Genomic DNA, 12,505 nt, shown 5'->3' with positions numbered 1-12,505 from the left:
TATTATATGACAATGGAAAATATCTAATATTTATTTCTCTCTGTACCACAGTATCTGGTTCCTGACACTCAGCTGGTAGAATAAACATTTGCAGAAGGAGCTCTCAAATACTGGCTCTCATACCCGTGTTGGGTACTGGGGTCACACATTCTAGAATCAGATGCCAGTTACAGTGCAAAACAAAGTCATTTGGACATTCCTAATTCTACCAAGTCAGTGACAGGGGGAAAAAAAAGAGGTATATATGCCTGGGCTTGCTTGATCAAAACAGTCAGTAAAAGCCCCCTGGAGTCTCCAGAGACGTCAAGCAGGTGAGTATTGGACACCATCTTTCCTTTTTACCACAGTCTAGAATGGCAGTGGGAACTGTTTCTTAAAAGACCAGACAGTAAATAACTTCGGCTTTGTGGGTCATATGATCTCGGTGGCTTCTACTCTACTGCCATTTGAAGGGGGTCACAGACAATACATGAACAGATGGGCATGGCTGCAGTCCAATAAAACTCCATAGTCTGCCAACCTTTGGTCTAGAATTCTGAAGTAGAGAGAAAAGAGCTTCAGACCCATACCAGTGACAGCAGTAGCCTTCGGATATCAAGAGGTTCTAACCCAACAACACCCTTTCTGAGAACCCCACAGTCAGACCCCATCCCAGCATTCAACGTCATGCCACAGTGGGGACCTGCTGGAGGCTAGGGACAGGATTGTGGCATGAGGTTGCCCAGGTTGTGCACTGCACATATCCAGGTGGTGGTGTTCACTTAAACACTTCCTTGAGTCAGACAATGTGTCAACTCTGCCTGAGGGTCACCAAGGAGCCCCATATTTGTAAAGAAAATTCACTGGCTGATGGGGGGGGGCCCATGAACTCTTGGCTGTTATTTCCCTAGTTCAAGTACTTAAAGTATACAGGTGTCTCCCCCAAGATAGGGGCAGTGAGATACTGTTTCTTTGGAAACAGTTTGATGGGGACTTTCACATTGTATAGACAGTTCAAGGATGGGGGGCCAGGATTGGTAGGCCCCCGAAAGGAGTGGATCAGGGACTGTCAGAGAGGCTGAGGTGGGGGGCAGTTGGGGACTAAGAAAAAGCTATTCTTATTGAAGCTGAAAGGGCATGTGTTGTGGGGATAGAGGGCTGCCTGACCCCACTGTGCCTCTGCTGTGAGTCTCCTGCTCTCTCTCATCCCCAGGTTGCTCAGGACCCAGGAGTCAGCTGGGGCCTCTGGAATATCCAGCCTCTTACCCCACCTAATGAGCAGGGGATGACCCTGGGTTAGAGGGGGGTCCACCTGCCTCCTCATAGGCCACACAGCCAGCCCCCCAGAGCCAGCACAGGAACCACCTCAGAACTCACTCCCACCCCAAAGGCCCCAGAGCCTGCTCCAGCCAGCCCCACATCCCTCTCAGGGTAAGCCTGCTGCCTAGATCCCCATTAAACTCCACTGAGCTTCTCTCCAACAGCTACAGATGAACAAAATATTGCCCTGTTCCCAGTTACGTTAAAAAGGCCTAGTAAAGAATAATGGCAAAGATGCTCACAGCCAAAAGCTGCTCTTGATGGCCCTTTAAGCGAGATTTACAGCAGGCATTTAGCAGTGTCCCTGGAACGTTTGCTGGCACTGATCGGTAGGAAGGATGTGCAGGGCGCCTCCCCGAACCAGCAGGCAGGACCATCCTTCATTCCCGGCAGCTCTGCCTGCCCCCTGCGCGATGCCGGCTCCCCCATGGGCCCTGCCCAGGTCCATTAGGCCCCTCTCGGGTCTGCCTACTAATAATCCTGGTTGTCAGGTGCCTCAGGACGAGGCCAGCTAAGAGCCCGTCTGACAGAGGGGCTGGGAAGCCGTGACTTGTACTGGGATCCAAAAAACTGAGGCAGGGATGGGATGGAAGCAAAGAAGACGGAAGTCATAGGGGATCCCTGGAGAAGAGAGGGCCCTGTTCATTCGGTCATTCAATATGTGTTTATGGAGCCCCTAGTATACAGCAGGCAAACTGTGTTAAGAGGCGCACAAAACCAGCCCATTTGCCACCTGCCCTTAGGAAACATAATCTAGAGTGGAAGAGACATATTAAACTACCAAGAACAGTCAAATCCAGTTATCGCTTTGATAAGGAGAGCCCAAGGTGGGAGCAAAGACTGGAAGGACGTGCGGCTTTCCTAAGACACAGATCTATGCTGTCCAACACGGTGGCCACCAGCCACGTGGAGCTACTGAGGGCTTGACGTGTGACTCATGCCAATTGCAACCAAGCTGCAAGTGTAAAACACCCACTGAATTCCAAAGAAAGAATGCAGAATGTCTCCTTAGTAATTTTTTAATACATTTTCTTTTTATACTCTTTTTTTTGAACTTTTTTTATAATTTCACATTTTTTAATTTATCTTTTTGAAGGGGAGATAATTAGTTTTCTATTTATTTATTTATTTTTAATGGAGGTACTGGGGATGGAACCCAGGACCCTGTGCTTGTGAGGCATGCACTCTGTCACTGAGTTATACCCTCCCAACTTCCTTAGGAATTTTTATATGGATTTCAGGTTGAAATAATAAGCTTTGGGACACACTGGGTTAAGTAAAACGTATTATGGAAATTAATGTCACCTGCTTCTTCCTCCTTTTTTTTTTAATACCACTACTGGAACATTTGAAAGTACATAGCTGACTCACATTTGGACCTGGTTTCGTATTTCTGTTGGACAGCATGTTCCAAATGATGGCTAGGGACCAGCCAAGTAAAGGGGATGAGGAGCAGACCGGCAACTAAAACTTTTGTAAGACGACCCATCCAACGAAAAGGAAGCCAAAGTCTGGATCCAACTCGAGCAGTTCAACTCGTTGGCTATACAGTTATCTTTTCAAACCAGAGCAGCTTGAGGATTTACCAGGAGCCTAGCCCTGTGCTCTGTGCTTCACTTGACTCCTTGTTTAAGCCTCAGAAAGATTCTGGTGGGTAGAGGCTCTGTGGTTCAGCACACAATAGAAACTCTTTCTTCCCGACAATTTGGCTTCCTGCTTCCATCCTTCATTGCCCCAATATGAAGAACACCTAGAACAAAAATGTCAAATCGATTTTATTTCATACGCCACCTCCAACAGATTGGTAGTGACTGCCTAAAGCACTGTGTTGAAACGGCTTCAGAAGTGCAACAGAAGAGACTGGCCATGATTGATTAATAATGTCTGCCATGGAAGTATGCTTGCTTGGTATTTGTGACTCTTGATCTAGGTTTTGGTCAAACCCCATCTTCACCAGTAAGTGTCCGAAGCAGACCTGTATCCTGGAATTGAATTTACACCCTCAGCAGCTCACAAGAGTGTGTAAGAATTTCACTTGACAGCAAAGAGACATCACGACATATCCTCGGGAAAAAATATACCTAGATCTCAGGCTGTATTAAGAGAGGATACAGGGAGAGAATCTTACTGCTCTATGCCAATCAGACCACACTAGACTAGAGGGGCACAACTATCCTAGGACACTCAGAAAAAAGGGAACAGCTTGGAGAGGGGTCACAGAATTGCATTATGTGGAGGTCAGTAGAATGAACTGGAGACCCAGCAGCACAGTCATTCCCCTCAAAATACAATCAGACTCGACTAGTTCAACAAACATTACATAAGCACCTACTATGTGCCAGGCACCATGCTAGGTTGTGGACATCCAACAGTGAACATGAGGCATCTTGCAACAGCCACTCCAGATCCACTTGCTCCCTTCCCCACCCTGCTCTCCACCTCAAGAGCATGACCCTAATGAAATGCATCAGCAGATTCCCCTCCTCTCTGGCTTCCAGTTGGGCTCAGCCAATAGGAGATCCGAAGGCAGGAGGAGAGTAAAGTCATGCTATATGCCAAATGGCTACTGATTGGCTGGACCAAAGGCCTCAGCTCCCGTCATGTGGCCCCCATCTCGCTTTTTCCTTCAAGTTCCAGTGCCACTCCCTTCCTCTGCCCCGCAGTCATGGGGTAACAGCCTCTTGAGTGCACCATCTTACTGAGTCCCTTAAATCTGCCCACTCCCTTGGAAACGGTCCCTTTATTAAACTCAAACTATGGAATTCAAGTGTGACATCTATTTCTTGCTGGAAATAAAACAGGCTTGGCCCCTGCCCTAGTGGACCCTACAGTCTGGTGGGAGAGAAGGGTCACAAACATGGAAACAAGTGAAGTGGTAAGTGTGATAAAGATAACTGAGCAGAGGAAGCAGGAGGGGACTGGGGTACCAAATAAAATGGGGGTATCAGGAAGGTTCCGGAGGATGTGGTGTTTAAGCTGAGATCGGCAGGATGAGAATTACCCAGGTAAAGAGCTGATCTGGTGTAATCTAGGACCAAAAAGGGAGGGGTGAATTTGACCCCCAAAACTTCTCCAGTTTCATATGAGCTGCTTAAGGAGTTGGCGAGCTCCCCCTTGGAGACGCTCTTCTGGAGGCTGGAGGGTTCCTTGGCAGTAGCAACACCAGCACAAGGATTTATTTGCTGGAGACAAGGTGGGACCAGTGGTGGGCTGGAGCCGACTGGTTCTGGGAGGGTCTCCCCATCCCTCTTGTGCCCAACCTGAATCTTGATACAATACTCCAGCCTTACCAGTCACGTGGGTTGGGAGAACAAAGATATGAGGACTAGATGATGTGTGACAGAAGACAATGAGCAAAATGACCACCATTCTACACCAGTTCCAGAGGGGAGAGATGATTTGATATCCATACCTCTTGTGGAAGGATTCCTGCCATCCATTAGCTAATACATCCATCACCTCACATACTTACCTTTTTTTCTCCCTGCCTATGGTTAGAACATGTAAGTTTGACTCTCTTAGCAAATGTCAACGATACAATATTGTCATTAACTAGAGTCACCATGTTTAAGATCCTCAGACCTTATTCAACTTGTAGCTGAAAGTTTGTACCCTTTTACCAGCCTCTCCCCATTTCCCCACCCTACAATGGAGCAAGAGTTTGAAGAGCCGGTCAGAGGTCTCTTGGGGATAATCATGACACTGTGGGCTCAGCAGAAGCCCTTGGACCACGGCTTCCTGGGCCAGGCTGTGCCTTCTCCCGCTCGCCAGGCTCGCCACCCAGCCTCTGCCCTCAGTTCCTGCTTCTCTGTCAGCATCTTCCAGGGGTAAGGAGTGAGAAGGTAACTGCAGGTTCCATTGCTGCCGGGTCCACTCAACATGGAGAGGCTTTCTCATCTGTTTGGGCCTCCAGCACTCAGCCAGGCTCCTGGTGCAGACTCAGGGTCTTCCACCAAGCCTGCCATCCCTGAGCGGGGCACCTCAAACCGTGCTGCGTGTTAGGATCGCCTGCAAAGCTTTGAAAACTCCCACTTCCCCATCCCGTCCCAGACCGATCACATCAGAACCTCATGGGACCCTGCACTGATGTTTTTAAAGCTTCTCCAGCGATTTTAGCCTTCGGCCAAGTTTTGAGACGGCTGTCCTCGTGTGTCCGGCTCTGGCCACCTCCCCTCCACGGGCCCTGGGAGGACAGACCTGCCAGCGAGTTGCTCGAAGTCGAGTCAGCTCTGCGGGGGGATGGTCGAGGCGGAGACAGGCGGCCTGCCTGCCAGCTGCTCGCCCTCCAAACCCCACCCCCTGCCGGGCTCAGCGTCCGGCCCGGCCAGGCCTGCTCCCCAAGGCGCCGGGTCCTCCAAATCAAAACAGGCGGCCAGAGTTCAGGGCCCGCTGGCGTTCTCCTGGTAAGCACCTTTGGTTCCAGGCTCAGAGCTGTTAATTAAAGAGCTGTGATTAATGAGGAAGCGCTCCCGGTCCCCATCTAGGATGAGAGGTCCTGCGGATGCTGACTTGGCTGGAGGAATCTGCAGGCAGGTTCCAACTGGAGCTATTTATAGTTTGGGCTCGGCAGCCTTGGGAGGACATGCCTGTCCTCCTCCTCGCCCTCCCTCCCTCCCGTCCGCCACCGCCCCACAGCGGAACATAGAGGTGGAAATATTTATTGAGGAAGAAGTTTTAAAGGCGTAAATCCTAGCATGGATGTGTCCATATTAATCCATCCAAACATTCATCCCCTCAACATGTATTTATGGAATGCCTACTAAGCGCCAGGCTGCAGGCCAGTTGATAAGGTTGCTGCTCTGATGAAGAGCAGTGTGGCCCCTGTTCTGGTGGGCTTTTCATTCCAAGGGAAGAGTCATTACTACGGATGTCTACAGGTACCCAGACAATTATTTACAGCGGCAAGCACCCCACAGAAGAGGATCGTGACTCCGTACGAGGGCTGAAGAAAGGGACTCTCACTAGAGCGTGGACAGCACATCACCCCATTTCTCATCTTTAATGGGGAAGCAGGGAGTAAGGTCCCACAGGTGGTGTGTGGCAGGGTCCAAACTCAAAGCCAAGGGTGACTTCCTAAACCCACTTCTTCTTCTTCCTGGGCACATGGCTGCATGACATGTAGTATCTCCAGCCTCTGTAACCTGTCTCCTGTCGGGCAACACAGAGCTGTCTGAGTTCCGGCCCATGGAACCAGAGGAGGGACGGGCACCACTCCCGGGATGACCCACACCAAACCCCAGTGCGTAACCTCCAGGCTCTGGCTGATGAAGTCCAAGGTGACATTGGTAGCCATGCCTTGAGGGCATGGAGTCTCCATCAACCTGGATTCCTGACTGGCTTTGCAGAGCAGACCCTGCCCTGACCCCTCACCAAGTGGACTTTGTGTGAGCAAGAAATAAACTTCATTGTTCTGAGCCCCTGAGATGTCATGGTTTACCTGTTGCAGCAGCTAGCAGCACCCACTGTAAAGCAAATATGCCTGTTCTAAACATTACGTCTTCTGCCCCTTAAGAAGAGTCAGTGACTCCCTAACACATTCCATGAACAGGCACCTCTGCGGTGAAGGGCAAGGATGCTCAGCATCCTTCACAGACACCGTCTCAGTCAAGCCTTGCTCACAGAGTCTCTGTGAATCAGCCCTGAAACATCCCACCACCATCCCATCCTGGTCCTACTCTCCGCCCCCTCTTGCAGCTGGAACCAAGGTGGTCCATCCCTGAACTATGTACACAGTGCTTGCTTCCAATGTGATGCCTTTCATGCACCATACCTGCTGTGTCCTCAGTCACTTAAAACTCCTGTCACACACCCAGTTTCTTTCCCTGCTTTCCAGCCTTGAACCCAGGAAGATGTCTCATCCTCGTGTTTGGGAAGGAGGAGTCCACAGGATCATGAGACCAGGCAAGGCTGAATCCTGCTTGGTGTCAGAAACTGTGTGGTGTGTGCACAATGTACATGCATGCACACACATGCACACACATGTTCACGCAAGGTAAGGCACCGGGTGTGGGAGAGCAAGACAGGGAAGGGCAGACAGCTGATACAGTGTCTGTCAGGAGCCAGAGACCCCTGTGGGCCATGGGGTTCAATCCCCTGGGAATCTCCAGGAGAAGGGGTAGGGAAGCCCCAGAGTTGTCACAGTGGAGGAGCAAGGGAGCTGGGGTATTTATCTACCAACTCCCATCCTTACAGGTCAGGGTAGTTCCCCAGGACATTAACCATCAGCCTTCCAACTCGCCCTGAATGCAGTCAGAGGGAACGCATGGAGAATAAGACTCTATGGGCAGAACCAGGATGAATGAAGGACACACAGGTGGGGTACCAACAGCATCTCCTGAGCTCCCATCCTCCACGCCAACCACCCTGGGCCTCCCCCAGATTGCCCACCCCACCCTCTTACCCACCTGAGGTCCCACCTTTAACTTCATGGCTAAGACCCTGGCCCCCAGGTCAAACTGCCTGGCTTCAAACTCAGCCCTTAAAGGCCATGTAGCCTCCAACAAGACACAGAACCTCTGGAAGCCTCAGTTTCCCGCTCTGCCAGATGGATTAATGCTGCCGGATCACACAGCTGTTGTGAGGCTTGGATAGGAGGATGCCCGTATCACGTTTAGCGCGGTGCCCGGCCCACAGGGAGCATGTAGGAACTGTTTCCTGTCACCCATTTACGCTGTGGACCGGGGCACCTCACTGACAGGGTGTCAAGGGCAGCTGGAGTCCAGCTGGGGGCCCCCCACCCTCAGCCACATGCCTCAAGGGGGCTGCCTCTGCCCAGAGGGAGGACTGCCTTCCAACACTGCCCACCCAGGGAGGAGGGCAGAGCTCAGTGGTAGAGCACGTGCTTAGCATGCACAAGGTCCTGGGTTCAAGCCCCAGTACCTCCACTTACAAAAATTAAAATAAATACATAAATAAACCTAATTACTTCTCCTCTCCAAAAAAAAAAAAAAAAACCAGCATTGCCCACCCAGCAAGGACATCTTTCAGGAACCGCTCTGCCTTGAGACGGTGCCTTTTTCTCACTCTCACAAGGGTGCTGCAGTGTGGGCGGTCCCTGGCCCTGGTTATTATTGCTATTATAAGCTAATGAATTCATAGGAGGTGTCCGTTTAAAGTGCAGGGAACACAGGCTAGCATTTTCAATAGCTATTTTGCATGCCTCTCGTAGGTTAGGACGACTTAAGGAATTACTTTGCTCGAGGACCCTCCAGCCCTCTCCACAGGGGGGATCATGCCAGATGCTCCTGTTTCAGGGCCCTGAAGGAGCTGAGGGGGCAGGGTGTCCAGGAGCACCTGGGTCTGTGAGCTGTGAACCATCCGCAACTCCCAGCACACCAGTCAGACAGTCAAAGCAAAGGGTTATTGAATGAGCTTCCAAGGAAACACTTGCCCAGGACATCTAGGGAATATCTGTTCTCTTCCTGCATCCTTGGTCCCCGGTGGGGGTGAGACGGGTCCTGCAGACGCCTTGGGAAACGATCTACACAACAGAAGGGAGGACACAAGATTAAGCTCATCAACATTTTCAGTGTGTTAAGTCTCCAGTTCTCCCCCGTTCCAGCTCACCATCCAGGGGGCTCTGGCCAGACCCAGTCATGCCCTGGAAGCCCCGGGCACACAGCCTATCTCCTCTTCTTGGTCGTTACAGGCTCCCCGGGCCTTTCTCACAGCCCTTGGAGCCCCACTGCGTCCACCCGAGCCTCCTAAAACCCCCCTGTGCTCAGCATTCAAACAGACCACGCCATCTCTGCAAACATCACCCATTTCCTTTTTGCCAGTCTGAGGCCCTGAGCTCATCTGGACTTTAAATCTTATCAATTCTGTTTTGCATTTGAAAGAGATCTTTTCAATTTTCTTACCCCTAACCCTCAAAAGTCTTCATAAAGCTGTCTCCCTGAAATCCCATCATGACAGCCTCTTGGAGTTTCTCTCCCTGTTCACACAGGGAGGCGTGCGTCCCTGGCCCTCCAGGGCCCAGCCCCATGGCCAAGGAGACTCACACAAAGGAGGAAACTCAGGGCTCACCTTGGGAGGACTCACGCTGTCCCCAAGGAACTACCCACCCACCCGTGTCCTGAGCCAAACCTGCAGCCCTGTCCCTGGAAGGCTGGCCAGAACAGTCTCCCAAACTGGCCCAGCACAACTAAACAGGCCACTAGGGTGAGGCTAAGTCCCTCACTGCAAACCACCCACTCCCTGAGGTCTCCACACTCTCCCCTCCTTGGGCAAAGCCCGCGAGAGCCCAGTTCAAACACAGGTGCTACCTGGCTGAAACCCCGTTTATACACACACTCACACATTATACACATGCACACGTGCACAATGACCAGGATATACACACGTGCACACACACAGATTCACCAAAGCTCTATTGATAAATAAGGGGAAAAAATTATCTGAGTTTGCACACATACACATCACTTGCACACGTGTGTATTTCCCCCCACACCTGCACACATACACATGACCGTGACCACACATGTCTGTGCATGGTCCCAGGTACCCACCTGCACACACAAAGATGCCAAAGTCTAAATGCACGACGCACACGTTGCAACTCATCCACACCTGTGCACACGCACACACAGGGCTGCACACGCATCCACACAACACACCTGTGTGAGTGGGCGGACACACACCCAGGTTCACACGCACACACACATCCTGGACACACACATACCCACCCACACTCAAGTGCTGCTCTGAGAGCCGGAGTTAAGAGGGAGTCCTGCTCCAGACCAGCCGGGAGGCTGCGGACATTCCACTGGAGTCACAGTAATTAGCTCTCTAATTAAAGTCCTCTCATCATCACTGGCCACGAGGACCTGCACACCAACACCTGGCGTGGATCCTGGGCATCTCCGAGGCTGCAGATGGATCAGGCTGCCATCGCTCCGAGGCTCAGTCTGGGTGGTAATTAGGGATGGGAGCTCGGCTGAAGAAGTCACAGCCAACCAGCCGCTCCTTTTTTCACTTCCGGGTGAGATGGTCCTGCCAGCTCCGAGGCACTTCTTCTCACGTCCTCATTATACCTCTGGCTCTGGCTCCCCTCTGGGCCCCACATCCCCAACGTACACACTCACGCACACACATACACACACACACTGGCGTGTGCAGAGGGCTACAGGTGAGGGTCCCAGGCCAGCACGGACGACAGCTTCCATCACTGCCTGGCCCCACCCTCAGCCACCTCCCCAGCCCCAGCCCCAGCCCACTTCCCACCCAAACAGAGTCCTTCCCGGCACCTCCAGGCAGGCCCTTTGCCTCCAGCCTGTCTGTATTGGATCACCAGGGCTATCATAGCAAAGGGTCATACACTGGACGGCTTAAGCAACAGAAATTCTTTGCCTCAGTTCTGGAGGCCAGAAGTCCAAGGTCAAGGTGTCAGCAGGGCTGGTTCCTTCTGAGGATTCTGAGGGAGCATCTGTTCCACGCCTCTCCCCAGCTTCTGTGGTTTGCCAGCGATGTTTGGTGGTCCTTGGTTTCCTGGTAGACAAGTCACCCCCATCTTTGCCTTGATCTTCATGTGACTTTCTCCAGCCTCCATGCTGATGCGTCACTTGGGGTTGCAGAGTTGTTGACTCTCAGTCCATTGAAGCTGAAAACAACAACAAAAAAATCCCCCCTTTTTATAAGGACACCAGTCACTTTGGATTAGTGCCCAGTCTAATGACTTCGTTTTAACTTGATTGGCTCTGTAAAGACCTCCCAAATAAGATCACATTCTGAGGTACTTGGGGCCGGGATTTCAACATATGAATCGGGGATGGGGGCACAATTCAAACCATCATCTGCCTGTTGGTCGTACATACACGTTCACCCCTTATGACCCAGCCACATGGACTTTCTGCTTCTCACTGCTGCTCTGATCCATGGCTCTGGCCAGCAATGGGTTAATGCACTTTTCATCACTTTCCACCTGGTCACCCACCCAGGCAGAGTGGGTTTATTTATTGAGCACTTTAATGCGCGAGGCTTCATCCTGGGTGACCAAGACGAGCAAGGACAACAAACACGGATACAGAGAAGAGTCCCAACGTGTGTCACGTGCCGCAGAGGACATGAGCAGGGCGTAAGATGGAGAGTTACGGGGTGAGGGTGACCATTTAGGGTGGGGAAGTCAGAGAAGAGGTTTCCAGAAGCCTGGAGGATGGACCAGAGCCCACTGCATAAAAATGGTTGAAGAAGAACGTTCCAGGCCGAGAGGACAGCAAGCCTGAAGACACAGAGTCCAAAGAGGGCTCGTCGTGTCCTGGGAGGAGAGAGGAGGCCGTGCGGCTGCTCTGTCACCACAACCAGACGGAGCCCTGTTCTGACGCAGGGAAGGGGAGAGGTACCCCTGAGGTTCCCGGAGCCCGCGGGATGGGATGAGACGGGCGCGCTGGCGAGGACCGGATCACAAGGGGCCCACAGGGTCATGGCAAGGAGCTTGGATTTTGTCCTGAGAACAGAGTGGGGCAGAGTGACCCCAAATCTGCCATGGATTGGGGTGCTCGTGTGAGGACATTCCAATTCCACTAGGGTGAATGCTGCTCAACATTCAGCCCTGTTTCAAAAGAAATGGATTGAACATGGCATGGAGGCAACTCCCCCACCTTAAACTGAATCCCTTAGGAGCCCCTGAGAGACCTGGCATTTTCTGGAATTCCACAGTGCAGAGGTGGGGCGTGCAGATCGGCCAGCGGACTCCAGCCCCAGGCCAGAGAGGGCAGGGTTGGCCTGCACCTTTCCCGCATCAGACAGGGGCCCCCTGTGGTTCCTGGAACACACCAACCTTCTTCCCACCTGACACCTCTGCTCGTGCTGTTCCCACAGCCTGAACACCCTCCCATCGGCTCACCCGTGGCTGGTTTTCTCTCCTCCTTAGGCCTTCACTGAACTATTAGCCACTCAGAGATGCCTTCCCGGCTCACCCCCTGTAACCCTGGTCCCCTCTGTGACTCTCTGTTACAGCCACCTGCATAGCATTTATCATAATTACATCTCTGGTTCACACCTACATGTCTGAGTTCCCCACTCAATATAAATTCCCTGAGGGCTGGCCGTATATCTGTCTCATTCAGGATAGAGGGAAGGAGGGAGTGAGTAGGAAAAGCAGGGAGGAGGGAGAGAGAAGGAAAGAAAGAAAGGAGGAAGTTAGGGGGGAATGGAAGGAGAAAGGGAGGGAGGGAGCAGAGAGGCTGGAGGTCCTTACAGTCCAGAGCAG

General features: G+C 51.9%; 1 long non-coding RNA gene across 2 annotated transcripts; it reads right to left on the bottom strand.

Annotated features, from left to right (window-relative positions):
* Positions 1-8,694: 8,694 nt before the first annotated feature.
* Positions 8,695-12,205, bottom strand: LOC140687282 (uncharacterized). Of its 2 annotated transcripts, none has more exons than XR_012061472.1 (3): positions 12,140-12,205; positions 10,648-10,897; positions 8,695-8,779 (listed from the first exon to the last, which is right to left on the bottom strand). It is a non-coding gene; the product is annotated as an uncharacterized lncRNA (long non-coding RNA). The 2 variants fall into 2 exon arrangements; XR_012061471.1 differs by having other exon boundaries at positions 12,074-12,149.
* Between the last annotated feature and the right edge of the window lie 300 nt (positions 12,206-12,505).

The sequence above is a fragment of the Vicugna pacos genome, chromosome 19, assembly GCF_048564905.1.
Source record: "Vicugna pacos chromosome 19, VicPac4, whole genome shotgun sequence".
Classification (NCBI taxonomy): Eukaryota; Metazoa; Chordata; class Mammalia; order Artiodactyla; family Camelidae; genus Vicugna; species Vicugna pacos.
This window is presented reverse-complemented; position numbering and strand designations above follow the sequence as displayed.